The sequence below is a fragment of the Rattus rattus genome, chromosome 3 (assembly GCF_011064425.1).
Source record: "Rattus rattus isolate New Zealand chromosome 3, Rrattus_CSIRO_v1, whole genome shotgun sequence".
NCBI lineage: Eukaryota > Metazoa > Chordata > Mammalia > Rodentia > Muridae > Rattus > Rattus rattus.
Window position 1 is genome coordinate 98,336,836 of NC_046156.1, and position 19,396 is coordinate 98,356,231.

The window sequence follows — 19,396 nt, forward strand, 5'->3', positions numbered from 1 at the left end:
AACTGGTTTATCTGTTCCTGATTTAACTTCAGTACCTGGTATCTGTCTAGGAAATTGTCCATTTCCTGTAGATTTTCAAGTTTTGTTGAATATAGGCTTTTATAGTAAGATCTGATGAGTTTTTGAATTTCCTCTGAATCTGTAGTTATGTCTCCCTTTTCATTTCTGATTTTGTTAATTTGGACACACTCTCTGTGTCCTCTCGTTAGATTTTGTTAATTTTGGTACTGTCTTTCTGCCCTCTGATTTGTCTGGCTAAGGGTTTATCTATCTTGTTGATTTTCTCAAAGAACCAGCTCCTGGTTTTGTTTTGTTTGGTTATTTTTTCTTTGTATAGTTCTTTTTTTTTCTACCTGGTTGATTTCAGCCCTGAGTTTTATTATTTTCTGCCTTCTGCTCCTATTTGCTTCTTTTTGTTCTAGAGCTTTTAGGTGTGCTGTCAAGCTGCTAATGTATGGTCTCTCCAGTTTCTTTTTGGAGGCACTCAGAGCTATGGGTTTTCCTCTTAGTACTGCCTTCATTGTGTCCCATAAGTTTGGGTATGTTGTGCCTTCATTTTCATTAAATTCCAAAACGTCTTTAATTTCTTTCTTATTTCTTCCTTGACTAAGTTATTATTGAGTAGAGCGTTGTTCAGCCTCCATGTGTAAGTAGGCTTTCTGTTGTTTTTGTTGGTATTGAAGACCAGCCTTAATCCATGGTGATCTGATAGAATGAGTGGGATTATTTCAATCTTCTTATATCTGTTGAGGACTGTTTTGTGACCGATTATGTGACCTTGCATTTGGAGCATAGATACTCAGAATTGAGAGTTTATCTTGGTGGATTTTTTTTTTTTGATGAGTCTGAAGTGTCCTTCCTTATCTTTTTTGATAACTTTTGGTTGAAAGTCAATTTTATTTGATATTAGAATGACTACTCCAGCTTGTTTCTTGGGACCATTTGCTTTGACATTTTCCCCCCAGCCTTTTAGTCTTAGATATTGTCTGTGTTTGTCACTGAGATGTGTTTCCTGTATGCAGCAAAATGCTGGGTCCTCTAAGTATCCAGTCTGTTATTAGTCTATGTCTTTTTATTGGGGAATTGAGTTCATTGACATTAAGAGATATTAAGGAATAGTCATTGTTTCCTCTTATTTTTGTTGTTAGAGGTTGAATTATGTTTGTGTGGCTATCTTCTTTTGGTTTTGTTGCAGGAAGATTACTTTCTTGCTTTTTCTGGGGTATATTTTCCCTCCTTGTGGGAGTTTTCCATCTATTACCCTTTGTAGGGCTGGATTTGTATAGAGATATTGTGTAAATTTGACCTTGTCATGGAATATCTTGGTTTCTCCATCTATGTTAATTGAGAGTTTGGCTGGATATAGTAGCCTGGGCTGGCATTTATGTTCTCTTAGGGTCTGTATGACATCTGTCCAGGATCTTCTCACTTTCATAGTCTCTGGTGAGAAGTCTGGTGTAATTCTGATAGGTCTGTCTTTATTTGTTACTTGACCTTTTTCCCTTACTGCTTTTAATATTCTTTCTTTGTTTTGTGCATTTGGTGTTTTGACTATTATTTGACAGGAGGAATTTCTTTTCTGGTTCAATCTATTTGGAGTTCTGTGGGCTTCTTGATGTGTATGGGCATCTCTTTCTTTAGGTTAGGGAAGTTTTTTTCTATTATTCATTGAAGCTATTTACTTGTCCTTTAAGTTGGGATTCTTTACTCTCTTCTATACATATTATCCTTAGGTTTGATCTTCTCATTTTGTCCTGAATTTCCAGGATGTTTTGGGTTAGGAGCTTTTTGCATTTTATGTTATCTTTGATGGTTGTGTCGATGTTTTCTGTGGTATCTTCTTCCCCTGAGATTCTCTCTTCTATCTCTTGTATTCTGTTGGTGATGCTTAAGTATATTGCTCCTGTTCTGTTTCCTAGGTTTTTCTATCTCCAGGGTTGTGTCTCTTTGTGATTTCTTTATTGTTTCTATTTCCACTTTTAGATCCTGGATAGTTTTATCAATTCTGTCACGTTGTTCCGTGTTTTCCTGTAATTCTTTAAGAGATTTTTGTGTTTCTTCTGTAGGGGCTTCTACTTGTATACCTGTGTTGTCCTGTGTTTTTTTTAAGGGATTTATTTACGTTCTTCTTAGAGTCCTCCATCATCAGCATATGATGTGTTGGGATATCCAGTATTTGCTGTGGTGGGAGAACTGGGTTAGTTTGTGTTGCTTAGGTTCTTGCCCTTGCCTCTACCCATCTAGTTATCTTTGATGCTACTTGGTCTTACTTTCTGTGACTGGAGCTTGTCATCCTGTGGGCCTGTGACCCTGTGGCCAGTGATTTTTGGAGCGAATGCACTTTTGGCATACCAGCTCTTTGCAGGCAGGTTTTGTGTCAGAGGGCTCTGGGACAGCCCCAGCTCTGGGAGCTGATGGAACCAGAAGGGTCCTGTTCCAGGCTGCCCTGTGGCTTGCAAGCCCTGTGCAATCCAGGTGGTTCTCTCTTTGGACAGTCAATTGAGAGGATGTGGGGTCCTCTCTGTGGGCTGTGGGCCTAGGAGGGAGAGTGCTCCTGGCAGACCAGCTCCCTACATTCAGGTTTTTGTCAGAGGGCTGTGGAACAGACCCAGCTCTGGGCTCACATAGAGCCATAATTTGCCTCTTAAGTAAGGTTTCTTTCACTTAATGAGTAATTTTCCTCATTTTTTATCAGTTCTGCTTGAATATGATTGTGTGCTATGCTTGTATGTATGAAAGTTTGCATGTATGTGACCACACATGTGTGTATATACATGCACAGAGGTCTGATACTGATCCTGGATGTCCTTTTGAGTGATCTTACCTTATGTACTGAGGTACTGCTTCCAGTTGAACACGGATTTATGTTTTTGGGGTCTGGCTAGCCAGCATGCTTAGGGAATTCCTATACCTGTCCTGCTCACATCAGGTTTCCTGGAGGGGTCCTGTTCTCACTTGGCTTTTTTGTATGTTCTAGGGGTCCTGGCTATGCTCCTTGTGCGTGACTTTACCTTGTGAACCAACTCCTGAGTTGTTCAACATTTTCCCTCTTTCTCTTAAGGTTTTCATTTTTATTTATGTGTTATATGTATATGAGTATACATGTATGCATACATGTATGCAGCAAGTGAATTCAAAAGTTAGAAAGTCAAAAGGTCAGAAGAGGGCATCATATCTCTGGAGCTGGAGTTGTAGGTGGTTGTGAGCAGCTCAGTGTGGGTGCTTGTTAGTAAACCATGGTCTTTTGGAAAAACAACAACAACAACAACAACAACAACAACAACAACAACAACAGCAACAACAAAGAACCCTTCAAGCAGCCTTAACCTCTACACCATTTCTGCAGCCCCAGAAGGTGCTGCTGCTTGTTTTGCTCACTCCCTTCTTCCTTTCTCTCTTCTCTTCTCTTCTCTTCTCTTCTCTTCTCTTCTCTTCTCTTCTCTTCTCTTCTCTTCTCTCCTCTCTCTCTCCCTCTCCTCTCCTCTCCTCTCCTCCCCACTCTCTCTCTCTCTCTCTCTCTCTCTCTCTTGATAAGCTTCAGACTGCAGAATGAATAACAACACAGTTAACTTACTCTTTCTCCTGTTGATGGAACTCTGGGGGTGGTTCCAGGATTTGGCTACGATGAATGAAAATTCTTTGTATGTTTATATATAAATCATTTTAGGATTTAAAAAAATATTTCAAGTAGTACCAACAAAGGTAATTATTTGGTCATAGAAATTGTCATACTTTCTTCCAAAGTGATTTAGACATTTTGTGCTTCTAATAGTGTGTGAGAGACTCCAGTTTGTTCAGAATTTCATATGCTTCCCCATTCTGATGTATGTATAGTTGTGTTTTATTACGCAGTTTGAAGATATAAAATCTACTTATAAAAGCAAGTAGTTTTTTAATATACCAATAACAAACTTGCTGTAAAAAGGGAAACAATGTCCCTTAATTAATTCCCTTAATTAATTTCACAGCCTTAAAAACAAACACCACAAACCGAACCAAATCAAAGTAAAAAGCCTATCCATGAACTTTAAGCTATTAAAGCCCTTCATAGTGAATACTATAGTGTAGAAAAGAAAGAACTTATGGAAGACATTACAGGAAAAGACTAATGTTCATGGATTAGCAACATTAATACTGTTGACATGACATTACAGAAGTGGTCTATAGATTGAATACAGTCTCAGTATAATCCCAGTGACATTCTTCATAGTAATATGGAAAAAACAGTCTTGATAATCATATGGAAACATAAAAAAAAAAGCCCAAAGAGCCAAGTACGATTGAGCTTCTGATATTTCGGTTCAGTGCTGGAAGTGTTACAAAACTTGACTTCACAATATACTTTGGACCTTAGTAATCAAAGCACTTTGGTAGCAGCCCCAAAACACTGAAGAACTGTGATATAATCCTCATGCAGCTACAGTCATCAGATTCTTGATAGAGATACCAGAAACTGAAGCCTGCCTCTATCTTAGGCTTAGACATCATATAGTAAAGTATAGTATGTTCAGTCCTGTTTATGATTAAATCTGTTTCTCAAATATTGGGTATGCAACTCCCCTGTGACCTTAACTACAAATGGTTCCGTACAGCCTGTTCCAGAAATGGCAGTCATGTCTTTTGTTTCAAAAGTTGCTTATAACTATCTTGAAACCCTCGCTTTGTTTCAAAAGGTTATATGACTGACCATTTATGACTACTTTGTTATGATTCCCTTTTGGTGTGGCTACCTGTTGTAGTCTCCATTGTGCAACCATGTCTTTGTTCTAGGAGGCATTATGACTAAAGTTCGTCATGCTTGTGTGCCACTTCTATAACCCTGCCTGTTTAGCCAGCTAAACCCCCATTTGGAAACTCCCCACTCCTGATCTGTAAAAGTCTTGTTTTCCTCACATCCAAGGCTGACCTCTTGAATCCATCTTAGGGGGAGGCAGCCCATGTACATGAATGAAAAAAGCTTGCTTTAATTAATTGCTTGCTTTAATTAATTTGGTCATGATAATTTGGGTTGGTGGTCTCTTTTCTCCCAACTATAAGATTAACCAAACATATACTGAGAAAAAACATTTTCTTTTAACAGGTAGTATCAGGACAACTGGATATTCACATGTAGGAGACTGAAACCTGATCCCTGTTGCCCATCTTGCACAGAAACTAGCTCAAAATAGATGAAAGATCTTAATGTAACACACCTGAAAGTTTTCTAGACATATACAGTGACTTTTTAAATGGTACTCTAGTAATCCAGGAAATAATAGCAAAACCTAAAAAATGAGATTGCATTAAATAAAAATGCATATGTATGGAAAAGCAACTATATAACAAATGTGGAAACATAAAACAGAAGGACTGAAAATGTTTATCAGCTATTCATCTAACAGGTGATTAATATACACAATATATAAAGAACTAAAAAAAAATCATAAGAATTTTGACCAAAGGTTTTTTTTCAAGAACAAATTATCCAGTAAAAAATGGTGTAAAAAAGATGGATGAAGCAAAGAAGGGCAGGCAGACAGGGCCGGATGTAGATCGCTCCCAGAGACACAGCCAAGTACAGCAAATACAGAGGCGAATGCCAGCAGCAAACCACTGAACTGAGAATAGGACCCCCGTTGAAGGAATCAGAGAAAGAACTGGAAGAGCTTGAAGGGGGCTCGAGACCCCATATGTACAACAATGCCAAGCAAACCAGAGCTTCCAGGGACTAAGCCACTACCCAAAGACTATACATGGACTGACCCTGGACTCTGACCTCATAGGTAGCAATGAATATCCTAGTAAGAGCACCATTGGAAGGGGAAGCCCTGGGTCCTGCTAAGACTGAACCCCCAGTGAACTAGATTGTTGGGGGGAGAGCGGCAAGGGGGGAGGATGGGGAGGGAACACCCATAAAAGAAGGGGAGGGGAGGATTAGGGGATGTTTGCCCGGGAAACCGGGAAAGGGAATAACACTAAATGTAAATAAGAAATATTCAAGTTAATAAAAAAAAATGGTGTAAAAACCCAAATACTTTTCTATTGAAATATAAATGTCCAAAAATACTAGAAGAAAATAAGACTGTGTTTAGCCAAATGAGTAAGTGTAAATAGCCAATAAATTTTTGAAAAGCCTTCTTAATCATAAGAAAACTGCAAATAAGAATCACTGAAATTGATCTAGCCCCAGGTACAATAGCTTCTATTAAGGAAATAAAACATAACAAGTATCAGAAATGTGGATGAAAAAAGAACCTTTATTTTCTGTTAGTAGAAAATGTAAATTAACTTACCAACTGTGGAATGCGTATGAAGATTCCTCAGTAAGCTAACAATAGAAATACCCATATACTATTTCTGGGTATATATATCCTGAACATTAAAGCCCTCTCACTTATAGATATGCCTGTTCATCACTATACTATGCACAGCAGTTACAGAATCATCTAGATGCTCATCAGTGGATGAGTGGATGATTAGACAGTGCATGATATATGTGCAGTACTGTTTTATTCAGCCATAAAGAAGAATGAAAAAAAAAAGTCCTGGAGGCCATCCTGTTAAATGAAATATGCCAGTCTCATAAAGACAGGTATTGCATATTTTTCTCATGTGTGAACTGCAGTTGGAACATGGAAGTAGAAAAGAGGCTAATAGTGGTCGCAGTGGGGGTGACTGTGTCTGGGAATGTCATAATAAAACCAATTACTTTGTACAATTTAGTGTATGCTAAGGAAGAATGAATCGAGAAAATTTAGGGTCTATGTGGAAAAAGTGAAAAATAAGGTTGTTGACTTATGTGATGTAATTCAAAAAGGAGTGCGCACATTAAATTCTAGTCATAGGAAGAGATTTACAGTAACTAGTAATCACTTGAGCAAAGGACTGAGCAAAGACAAGTGCACCATCCAGTTGGAGATGCTTACTTGAGATGCTTTTCATAAGCATTGGTTGTAGGGTGTGGAGTAGATGCTTGCAGAGACTGTGAATGCTGACAGGGTTGGCTCCTTCCAAGTGTTCTGTACATTTCATAAACAAAAGACCTATACAGATACTTTGCAGACCACTTTTGTTTTAACATTGCCTTTGAATAGTGTTTTTTGTTTTCATTTATTTATTTATTTATTTATTTATTTATTTATTTAATATCATGTGGTGGTTTGAATATGCTTGGCCCTTGGGAAGTGGCGCTCTTAGGAAGTGTGGCCTTGATAGAGGAAGTGTGGCACTGTGGAGGTGGCTTTGAGGCTCCTATGCTTGGGTTCCACCTAGTTTGGAAAGAGAGTCCCCTTCTGCTGCCTGTGCATCAAGATGTAGAGCTCTCTGCTCCTCTAGTACCATGTTTGCCTGCATGCTGCTATGCTTCCCCACCATTATGATTTTGGATTGAGCCTTTGAAACTGTAAGCTAGCCTCAATTAAGTGTTTTCCTTTATAAGAGTTACCTTGGTCATGGTGCCTCTTGACAGCAATGAAAACCCTAACTAAGACAGAAGTTGGTACAAGGGACTGGGGTATTGTTTTGATAGACTTGACAATGTTTTTGTTTGGAGGAATGTGGATTTTGGGACTTTGGATTTGGAGAACAGTGTAAAGCTTTGAGTGGAGTTTAATGGGCCATCCTCGTAGTAGTGTGGAAGAATATTGAGTGCTATTTGAACTCTGGGGGCCTGGCTCAAGACATTTCAGAAGAGAAGAATGTTAGTGTTTGGTCTAGACACTGTTTTTCTAATATTTTAGTGGAGAATATGGCTGCTTTTTGCCTTTGTTTGAAGAGTCTGCCTAAGGCTAAAGTTAAATTTAGATCAATTGCATTAGCAAAAGAAATCTCAAAAGATCCTAGCATAAATTCTGTTGTGTGGTCACCGATGTTCATTCTTATGAAGTGCAATTTGGTAAAAAGGGTCAAACTGAACAAGGAAAATTACAAAAGATTAAAATACAAAGATTAAAGGGGCACCAGGAAGTGGAATGGAGCCAAATCCTGTGTTTCAGGCTATTAAATGGAATTAAGGAAGTGGTTGCTCATGGGGCACAATCCCACCCAGCTAAACTTATTGTTTATGCATTTGCAGTTGAAGAAGGCATAGTTCTATCATGTTAGTTGTTGTCATGATGTGGGTAGTGTTTTCATTTGTTTATAAGGAGATATAATTGTATGTAAAATTGATAAGGGATGGATTGTGATGACTATTCCTGATTGTCAACTTCACTATATCTGGAATGAACTACAATCCAGAAATGGAGGGCACACTGGTGATCTATATCTTGAAGCGTGGTGACCATGCTTATAATGATCTTTGGAAAGGAATTAAAGAAAACCTTAGGTCCAGGCATGGTGGAATGCACCTTTAAGAGACAGATGCAGGCATATCTTTGAGTTAAAGGCCAGCATGGTACAGAACAAGTTCCAGGCAAAGAAAAGGTTAGGTCTAGTGTTGGTAGTACATGCCTGTAAACTCAGCACTCAGGAGAAAGAGGGATGAAGATTTCTGAGTTCAAAGAAATTTTACAGAGCAAATTTCAGAACATCCCAGATAAGGAAGCAGTTGGAAAACAGAAGCTAGTGAAGATGCAATAGAACAAGAGGACCATGTTTCAGCCACAGCAAGCAGCAGAACTCGGCAGCTTTGGCCATGTGGCTCTGGCTTTAGAGTCAAGAATCGAAGGGGTTACTGAGACAATTGATGGTGGTTGCCTGGAACTAAGAAATTAGTGGTGATTAAGAAGAGATTGTCACTGAGGTGAAATCTTCTGAGAAGTATTTTCTGAGAGCACAAAGAAATCGTTTTCCAGAGATACCCAAGGTCATATCCCCTGCTGCGGGTGGACTTGATAATGTATAAAATCACACAGGTGGTATTGGTTTTGAAGGCATGAGGAGGTCATAGAGAACAGCTGAGGCTTGGCACTGTGAGAAGCCAGGAAAGGTCATTTGTGAAGGTGCAGCAGCCTCAGTAGCAGTTGAAGTTGAGGCTTAGCACCATGAGGAAAGCCAATGAGAGGCTATTGGTGAAAGTGCAGCCTAGTTGCAGTGGAAGAGCCCAGCTTGTTGGTGATACCAGTACCATGGGATGGCCACCAAGAACAAAAGCAGCAATGGAGTAGAGTCAGCCAGAGCCTACATCACTTCAGAGGGCAGATCTGGAGAAGTGACTCAAGCCCTTTGGAGGAGCCCAGAAGATCATGTATGGATCCCAATAATTGGAACAAGCCCTTTGAAGTTGAAGTTGCCTTTGATATCCCCTAAGCTGTTAGAGATGCCAGAACGGTGGGGTACCTGCTGAGGAAAGCTGATAAGCTGAGTGGAAATAGCTCCAAAGAAAGACATTGCTGCAGTCAACAGAGATGAAAGGAGGTGGAGATCTGAAGTGCATTTTGACACTAGACATGGAGATGTAAAGTTTGGAGTTTGCCTAGCTGGTTCTTGGTCTTGCTTTGGTCCAGTATTTTCTAACTGTGCTCCCTTCCCTATGATTTGGAATGGGAATGAATGTCCTGTGACTGGATATGTTGGAAGTATGTGGTCTGCTTTTTTTAATTTTAATTTTATAGGAAATTACAATTAAGCGATTGCATGAATTTCAGAATAGTGTTTGAACTTTGGACTTTTAAACATTGTTGAACCTGTGATAGACTATAGGGACTTTTGAAGTTGGACTGAATGTATTTTGCATTATGTTATGGCATGTATGGATTCATATGTTTGAACAATCCTCATCTATCCAGTGAGGATATCCCTCCATTCGCCTCTGATGTCGATTTTATTTCCTCTTCTGAGTGAGATTTGAGCATTCTCCCATGGGCCCTCCTTATTACTTAGTGTCTTTGAGTATGCATTGTAGCATGGTTATCCTATACTTTATGGCTACTGTCTACTTACAAGTGAGTACATATCACACATGTCTTTCTGGGTGTGGCTTACCTCACATCTTCTAGTTCCATGTATTTGCCTGCAAGTTTCACGATATCTTTGTTTTTAATAGCTGAATAGTATCCCATTGTACAGATGCACCATATATTTTTATCCATTCATCAGTTGAGGGACATTCAGGTTCCACTTTCTGGCTACTACAAATAAAGCTGCTATGATCATATTTGAGCAAGTGTCCTTGTGGTATAGTGGGCATCTTTTGGGTATATGCCCAGGAGTGGTATAGCTGGATCTTGAGGTAGAATTATTCTCAAATTTCTGAGAAAACACCAAGTTGACTTCCAGAGTGGTTGTACACGTTTGCACTCCCACCAGCAATTGGGGGGTTTTCACCTTGCTCTACATCTTTGCCAGCATGTGCTTTCCCTTGAGTTTTTGACCTAAGCTATTCTTATAGGTGTAAGGTGGGACCTCAGAGTGGTTTTAATCTGCATTTCCTTGATGACTAAGGGTGTTGATCATTATTTAAATGCTTCTTGACTGTTAAGAGTTTCTACTATTGAGAATTCTCTTTTTAGCTCTGGACCCATTTTTTTAACTGAGTTTTTTGGTTTGTTGTGGTTTAATTTCTTGAGTTCTTTATATATTTTGGATATTAGTTCTGTGAGATGAGAAATTGGTGAAGATCTTCTCACATTCTGTATGCTGCCATTTTGTCTGATTGATGGTGTTCTTTGCCTTACAAGAGCTTTTCAGTACCATGAAGTCCCATTTATTAATTGTTGGGTTTAAGGCCTTAACTATTGGTTTTCTGTTCAGGAATTTGTCTCCTCTGCCAATGTGTTCAAGGGAGTTCCCCACTTTCTATTAAATTTAGTGTGTACAGTTCTGTGTTGAGGTCTTTGATCCACTTGGACTTGAGTTTTGTGCAGGATGATAGATATGGGTGTGTTTGCATTCCTTTACATGCAGGCATCCAGTTAGACAAGCACCATTTGTTGAAGATGCTTTCTTTTTTCCACTGTGTGGTTTTGGCTCCTTTGTTAAAATTCGTGTCCACAGGTGTGTGGATTTATTTCTGGGTCTTCAATTCTATTTATTGATCCACCTGTCTTTTCTATGCCAATACCATGCAGTTTTTTTTATTACTATTGCTCTGTAGTACAGCTTGGAATCACCGATGGTGATGCCTCCAGAGTTCTTTTATTGTACTTGATTGCTTTAGCTATTCTGGGTTTTTCCATATGAAGCTCAGAATTGCTCTTTCAAGGTCTGTAAATAAATGTGTTGGAACTTTGATCAGAATTGAATCTGAATCTGTAGATTGCTTTTGATTTATGACCATTTTTACTATGTTAATCCTGCTGGTATATGAGCTTGGGAGTGCTTTCTATCTCATATATACCTCAGTCTCTATAGGTCTTTCATTTGCTTGGTTAGAGTTACACTAAGATTTTTTTATATTATTTTTGGCTGTTGTAAAGGGTGGTTTTCCCCTAATTTCTTGCTCAGCCTGTTTGTTTGTATCAAGGAGGGCTACTGATGTTTTTTTGAGTTAATTTTGTATCTAGCCACCTTCTTGAAGATGTTTACCAGCTGTAGGTGTTCTCAGGTCAAATTTTTGGGATCACTTATATATGCTATCATATCATCTGCAAATAGCAATATTTTGATATCTTCCTTTCCAATTTTATACTCTTGATATCCTTTAGCTGCTTTATTGCTCTAGCTAGAACTTTACATACTATGTTGAATAGATATGGAGAGTAGACAGCCTTGCCTTGTCCCTAATTTGAATGGAATTGCTTTGTTTCTCTTCATTTAATTTAATGTTTAGTTCGATTTCTTTAAGAAGGCACTTAATACTCTCCTCTTAGCATTGCTTTCATTGTGTCCCATTAGTTTCGATATGTTGTGCCTTCTTTTTCATTAAATTGTAGAAAGCCTTTAATTTTTTCCCTTTATTCAGTGGCCAGTGAGTAGAGAGGTCTTTGGTTTCCATTAGTTTGTTTCTGTTGTTGAAGTCCAGCTTTAATACATGATGGTGTGATAGGATACAAGGAGTTATTTTAATTTTGTAGTTGTTCAGGCTAATTTGTGACAGATTATATGGTCAATTTGGAGAAGGTTCTATGAAGGGCTGAGAAGGGATATTCTTTTGTGTTTGCGTGTAATGCTCTGTAGATATGTTACTTCCATTTGAGTCCAGAGCAGGTGACAGTCCTCTGCTGTATACGTGTTGGGGGCCTCATCTCAGCTGGTGTATGCTGCCCAGTTGGTGGTCCAGTGTCTGAGAGATCTCGGGGTCCAAGTTTGTTGAGACTGCTGGTCCTCCTACAGATGACCAATGATTACTAATTCATATTATTTTGATGGTGGTGGTGGTGGTGGTGGTGGTGGTGGTGGTGGTGGTGGTGGTGGTGTGTGTGTGTGTGTGTGTGTGTGTGTGTGTTTCCTTTGGTGTAGTATTATTTCCTGTGTTTTCTTGAGTGTAGTTAACTTACTGAGTTGGGAGTTTTTCTTCTAGAATCTTCTGTAAGGTTTGAGTTTTTTGGATAAATATTAAGTTTGGTTTTGTAATGGAATATCTTGTTTTCTCCATCTATAGTGATTTAAAGTTTTTCTGGGTGTAGAAGTCTATGCTGACATCTATGGTCTTTTAGAGAGTGCAAGATAACTAACTGCCCAGGCCCTGCTGGCTTTTAGTCTTTGTTGAGAAGTAGGGTGTAATTTTATAGATCTATCTTTATATATTATTTAGCCTTTGCCCCTTGCAGCTTTTAATATTCTCCTTTGTTCTTTACATTTAGTGCTTTAGTTATTATGTAGTGGGAGGATTCTCTTTTTCTGGTCCCATCTACTTGGTATTCTGTAAGCCTCTCCTATCTATAGCGGCCTATCTTTCTTTAGGTTGAAAAGTATTTCTTCTATGATTTTGTTGAAAATACTTTGTGATCCTTGGAGCTGGGACTTTTTACCTTCTTATTCCCATTATTCTTAGGTTTGGTCTTTTTACAATATCCCAAATTTCCTGGATGTTTTGTGTTAGGAAAGTTTTAGATCTGACATTTTCTTTGACAGACATATCAATTTCTTCTATTGCATCTTCTATGCCTGAGAGTCTTCCATCTCTTGGATTCTGTTGGTGATGCCTGTTCTGTTGTTCCTGTTCTTTTCTTAGGTCTTCCATCTCTAGGTTTCTCTCAGTGTTTTCTTTATTGCTTCTATTTCCATTGTCAAGTCTTAAGCAGCTTTATTCATTTCCTTCATCTGTTAAATTGTATTTATATTTGTAATGGGTTCATTAGCTTCCTTTTTAAAGGCCTCTGCCTACTTTTTTTTGTTGTTGTTGTTTGTTTTTTAGTTTTTAGTTTTTTAAATTTTCCTGTATTTTTTGAGGGATTGTCCACTTTATCTTTAAAGGTGTCTGTCATCTTTATAAGGTTGGCTTTAAGGTCATGTTCTTGTGCTTCGGCTGTTAGGATATCCAGGGCTTGCTGTTGTGGGGTTTTCCTCTGTAGTTACCATGTTGCACAGGCTCTTGCTCTTAAGTTGTCCTCTAGTCATCTGGTTATCCCTGGATGTTCCTGATGTAGCAGGTCTCCCAGAAGGTGATGCAATCCTGGATGCTTTCGATTCAGCAGACTTTTCTGGTGGGCAGTTTTGGGTTGAACAATGACACTTAGCAGGTAGTGCATGTCTCAGTGCAGCTGGGAGTACCCTGGGGGACTTGGCATGCAGGGAATGGAGGCGGGGTGTCTAACATGGATGTTCCTGGTGCAGTAGGCTGGTGGAGGCAAGTGGAGCAGTGGTGGTTGGACTTTGGAGCTCAGGGATGAGGGGTGTGAAGTTGTTGCAACAGCATCTCAGGGTAGCTGGGTATAGCCAAGGGGATTCAGCTGGCAGGGAACTGGGAATGAGAAAGGTCTATCCGATGTTCTGGTGCAGCAGGCTGGTGGAGTGGTGGTCTGACAGTGGAGCTGGGGGTGGGGGCAGCGAGCAGTTAAGATGAACAGTGGTTTTTGTTTTTGTTTGTTGTTGTTGCTGTTTTTTTTTCACTTCCAGATTTGTTGTGTATGTAATTTGTTGTGCTTGCCAGCTGCTGTTCTATTGCTTTTGTCCTTTATCCTTTGGGATCCCTTTTATAGCTTTTGAGGGTTGGTGTACAGTTTTCTTTCTTATGAGCATTTTGGATAAACTTATCTTGGAGATAAATATTCTCTCCTGTACAAGGTTTATCGGGTTTTCTTTAGCCCAACAATTTGTATTTTCATGCCATTATAGCACTCAGAATATACATTGTATTATAAATTCACCAGATTATTTTTATCATGTATGATATAATTACCTGGATCTCATATAATTATGATTGATCTTGATTGATTTATTATCTCCAATATTATATAGATTATTAGTTTCAATAACTTGCAGTGTTTTTTAAAATTTATATAAATAGCAGTTTAATGTGGACCAATGGGAAAATTAAAAGCAGACATAATTGAAAGTACATTTATAATTCTTTCAAAATTGCTTCTCACAGTATGTATTTTTTTGTTTGGGTTTAATAAAATATTTTAAAATACATTTTAAGCAAAAAAGTTAAGGGTAGGAAAGAGGTCTTAGTGAAGAAGCAAGAAAGACATCTGAGAACATGAATTTGGGTTTTGTGAGAATCTTATTACTTCATTGTTTTTATAATAGTCACATGTCATATTTTTATTAAAAAAGAAGTATAATTAAGTATGCGTATGTGTGAAAAATACTGGAGCTAATAGACATTATAAACCTAGCAGTCCTGACATATCTACAGACCATCTTACCCAAACACAAAATAATAGATCTTCATGTATTAGTTCTCATGGAACTGTCTCGAAAGTTGACCACATATATCACAACATAAATCTCAACAGATTAAAAAAAACCTGAAATCATCTCTTGCATCCTATTAGACCACCGCAGATTAAAATTGTGTTTCAACAACAACAGAACAGTGGAAGCCTACACAAACTGAACAACTCTTGAAGGACTGCTGGGTCAAGGCAGAAATGAAGAAGAAATTAAAGATTTCCTAGAATTCAGTGACAATGAATGCACAACATACCCAAACTTATGGGATCCTGTGAAAGGAGCACTCAGAGGAAAGTTCACAGCACTGAGTGCCCTCATACTTAGTGTAGAAATCTCATACTAGCAAATTAACAGCGCACCTAAAAGCTTTAGAACAAAAGGAAGCACCTAAACGCGTTTGCACATGTACTTTTATCTGATTCTGTGTATTCATATGCATGGGTGGAGATCAGCAGACTTCTCTCAGGAATTGTGGCTCTCTTCTTCTGTTATGTTGGTTCTGGAGATCAAAGTCAGGTTGTCAGCCTTGCAACAAGTACACTTTACCCTCTGAGCCTTCTTGCCAATATGATTTTGAATGTGTTATCTTCTAACCATTGTTAAAAAACGTAAATGAAATTCCAAGGCTCTTGTTGGGTACTTGACAGGTTCATAATAGATAAGGTCATTGGAATTCAGAAAGGTAAGGTATTTTTACTGTAAACAAAGTTAATGATCTTGAGATTCCTAGAAAATATCTGAGGAAAGGCATGATGCCTTAACTTATGGTATTACATAATATATCCAGGTCTTAAGCCTGCTTTATTTGTATTTTAAAATAAAAATCTCTCTATGGAAGGAATACTATGTATATATTGTCAGCATTCACAGAAAATGTTAATTGTGTTGGAATGTTATGTTTTAAGCTGGTATGAAGCTCCTTCTCTTTTCAAGTCTCAACACTTTCCCTTGTCTTTTTTTTTTTTTTCCGGAGCTGGGGACCGAACCCAGGGCCTTGCGCTCACTAGGCAAGCGCTCTACCGCTGAGCTAAATCCCCAACCCTCCCTTGTCTTTTTAACCTGCCTCGATTTCTTCCTCTGAGAGTTTGATTCTTTAATCTTAAGAATGACTGAGGTCCTAAGTTCTGTTTTCCACTTTTTTTCTACCTTGAATAGGGATATAGGACCTACCTAAACAGGAATCTCGGTCAGCTTTGCCTAATATGGCTGGCATGGGAAAGTTGGAGTTTGAGTATTAGAAGTTCATTCTTTGAAGAAAAGCTGGAAGAGAGGATATTACTTAAGACATCAAAGCATGTAGAAGCAATAAAGCATATTGTAGATTATTATGGGTAATATTAGTACCAAAAGTACTTATTAGCAGGGTCTTTTAATCATGAGATGCCTGATAACTATGTTAGTAGATAAGTGAAACTAAAGGCAGAGGCTAACAGATTTAATTTGGCTATATGTAAATCTTAGAGCATACTGCTCCAGTTGTCAGAAAGACACAAAGAACTCTAGTACTGGTAGAGGCTTACTTTATGGTATTAATAGAAGTCTTTAAAATACCCTTCCTCTATTAGATAATATTTTAACCTAGGCAATCTGTCTCAATGCCCAAATTCTTAACTCTTACAGAATCCACTTTTATAGTAATTAAGGTAATGTAAACCAAACTGGTGCCACATGTGACTCTGTATGTACTTACCTTTCTATCTATATCTATACCTATGTCTACATCTATTTCTATATCTACATGTACATCTATATCTATATCTACATGTACATCTATATCTATATCTACATGTACATGTACATCTATATCTATATCTACATGTACATGTACATGTACATCTATATCTATATCTACATGTACATGTACATGTACATCTATATCTATATCTACATGTACATGTACATGTACATCTATATCTATATCTACATGTACATCTATATCTTTAGCTATATTTATATCTACATGTACATCTATATCTATATCTACATGTACATGTACATCTATATCTATATCTACATGTACATGTACATGTACATCTATATCTATATCTACATGTACATCTATATCTTTAGCTATATTTATATCTACATGTACATCTATATCTACATCTATATATCTACATCTACATCTACATCTATATCTACATGTACATCTATGTCTATATATCTCTATCTCTATCTCTATATCTATCTATGTTAGGAAATAAATCTGAATCTAGTATATACTTTGAAACAAATTAATGTTTTAGAGCACAATATAAATCTTGGCCATTTGAGGCACACAGGAACTCAGAAAGTATCCTGGCCAGAGATCACTGTTGAATAAATTACTAACAAATATACTCTAGCAGGAAGGGCAGTGAACCAAGGTAAAATAGTGGGCTACACCTTGTAATAATGTACAAAGAAAGGAATAAAACGTGCTGTTAAGTTTAAGTAAAATTGATAATTTCTTTTTAAACTTGGGGAGAAAGGAGAACAAAAGTAAGCTTAGGCTATATTCTTGGTTGGAGGAAATTACAGCTGCTAGGGAAAATGAACAAGTATAACCTGCTAAAGCACTACTCACAACCTAGTGTTTATTGCATGCTAGAACGTTGTAAGACAAAGTTAAAGAAATATGTAGTTGATGCATTTTTTAGGGAATGCAAGAGGAAGGATTGAAATGAGGAAGTGTGAAAATCAAGGGGGAATTTGAGCTTTATCTTTATAGATGCTTTTGAATAATCATAATTTCCTATATTACTTAAGTGCATTTTTGGCTATAAGAAATTTCACAGAAAATATATCTGTGTTATTTTGTTATGGCAAAATACCTGAAATGAAAACATTAAGTCAAGAAAGGTTTATTTTGGCTCATGATATCAGAGGGTCCAGTTCCAATTTGTTCTTTGTATGGTGACGTGGCAGAAAGTCATATCAGAGGAAAGGTATGATTTCATTCGTAGCAGCCATAAAGGGGAGAGAGGAGTTAAGAGAAAGGGAGAGGAACACTAAGAAAGAGGAGAAAGGCTCTAATAAGAAACAGTCCCAGCAATTTACCTTTAGCTAGGAACACCATTCCGAGTTTGCCCCATCTCTCAATGGTGCATTGAATTGAGCTCTCATGATGCAGTCACTTCCCAAAAGGCTTGCCTTTGAAAATTGATTCAGCATTTAATTGGGATCTAAGACTTCAGTCTTGAACCTTTTGGAGGATACTTCATATCCAAACTATACCAGAACATCAATAATAATGAAATCATCGAATAGTATATAATGATTAAATTTTGGAAACACATGGTACAGGGATGGGGGTAATCAGAAAAACATATAGCCCTTGATTTTTGTTGTTGCTGTTGTTAAGGAATCTTTTACATGTTTCCAATAAAATAAAAACAAAAACCAAAGACTTGGTAAACTACACCTTAGAAACTAATGGCTAACATTGAACATACTAAACTGAAATCTAAGATTAGCTTTGAGATAACAATATATGTTTTAACAAATGGAAAGTATAGAGAAGATGTATAAACTCAATTATTATATTAAAGTGATATTTGAGACTGAATGATGTCTTAACAGTGTTTTGGGAAGGTAGAGGACAGGAATTGGAGCTACAACCTAATGGAACAATGTCCACAGTTACATCTTTAAGGAATATTGAGGTAGAGGACAGTACTGGAATAAAGGGGTTTGCCTCAACAAAAATATACATCGTTTTGCGTTCCACAAGAACAAAACAAAAAAAAAATACAGGTAATAAATGAACTGAAGATTGGTATTCTTGTGGAAGTGACTTTTAACAGAGAGGGAATATCAGAGGAAAGGTATGATTACTCATACCAGTGAAAACAAACTAATTTTATCCGTTAAAACTTTCAAGTTGGTAAATAGGATAGATTGCAAATCTTCATACTGTGTGGCAAATGTGTATACTGGATATGCAATGACTTAGGCTCAAAATACAAACATAGTCACAGGAAATGTGAATAAAGTGACAGGTAAAGTGACAAGAGGAACAGGATTTGTTATCGAACAAGATAGGCTTTACATTATAAACATTACAAGAAAATAAGGTATGATGGTTTGTATGTGCTCTGCTGAGGGAGTGACACTATTCAAAGGTGTGTCCCTGTTGGAGTAGGTGTGTCACTGTGAGGGTGGCCTTTGAGACCCTCATCCCAGCTGCCTGGAAGCCATTATTGTGCTAGCAGACTTCAGATGAAGATGTAGAGCTCTCATCTTAGCCCCTTCTGCACCATGCCTGACTGGATGCTGCCATGCTCTGCTCCCAGGTTGATGATAATGGACTGAACCTCTGAACCTGTATGTCAGCCCTGATTAAATGTTGCCTTGATCATGGTATCTATTCAGAGCAATAAAACCCTAACTAAGACAGTTGGCAATAATCCACTCCAAAAATATGAGAATTATTCTTGTACCTTGTATATTAAATCAGCTCTCAAAAAGGAGAAACTGCAAAATATGAAAGAATAAGTCAACATTGGTAATTTGGAGCCTTAAACGTTCTTTATTCCGGACTTTTCAGAATCATAAAACATGTAGAAATGTTGACTTTACTTACATTAAACTATAAACTCTTACTTTGGGGGCAACAATGTTATTTTAATGTGCTTTTTGACATTAATGAACATTGAATGTACCATAGGTTAACAACATTCTTGTATATTCTGAAGACTAAGAATACAAATATTTT

At 37.6% G+C, this 19,396-nt stretch overlaps 1 protein-coding gene across 1 annotated transcript in view; it reads left to right on the forward strand.

Moving 5' to 3' along the window:
- The window catches only part of Nbea (neurobeachin), a 532,117-nt gene that overhangs the window by 36,252 nt on the left and 476,469 nt on the right, over positions 1-19,396 (forward strand). The gene's annotated exons all lie outside the window — the stretch shown is intronic.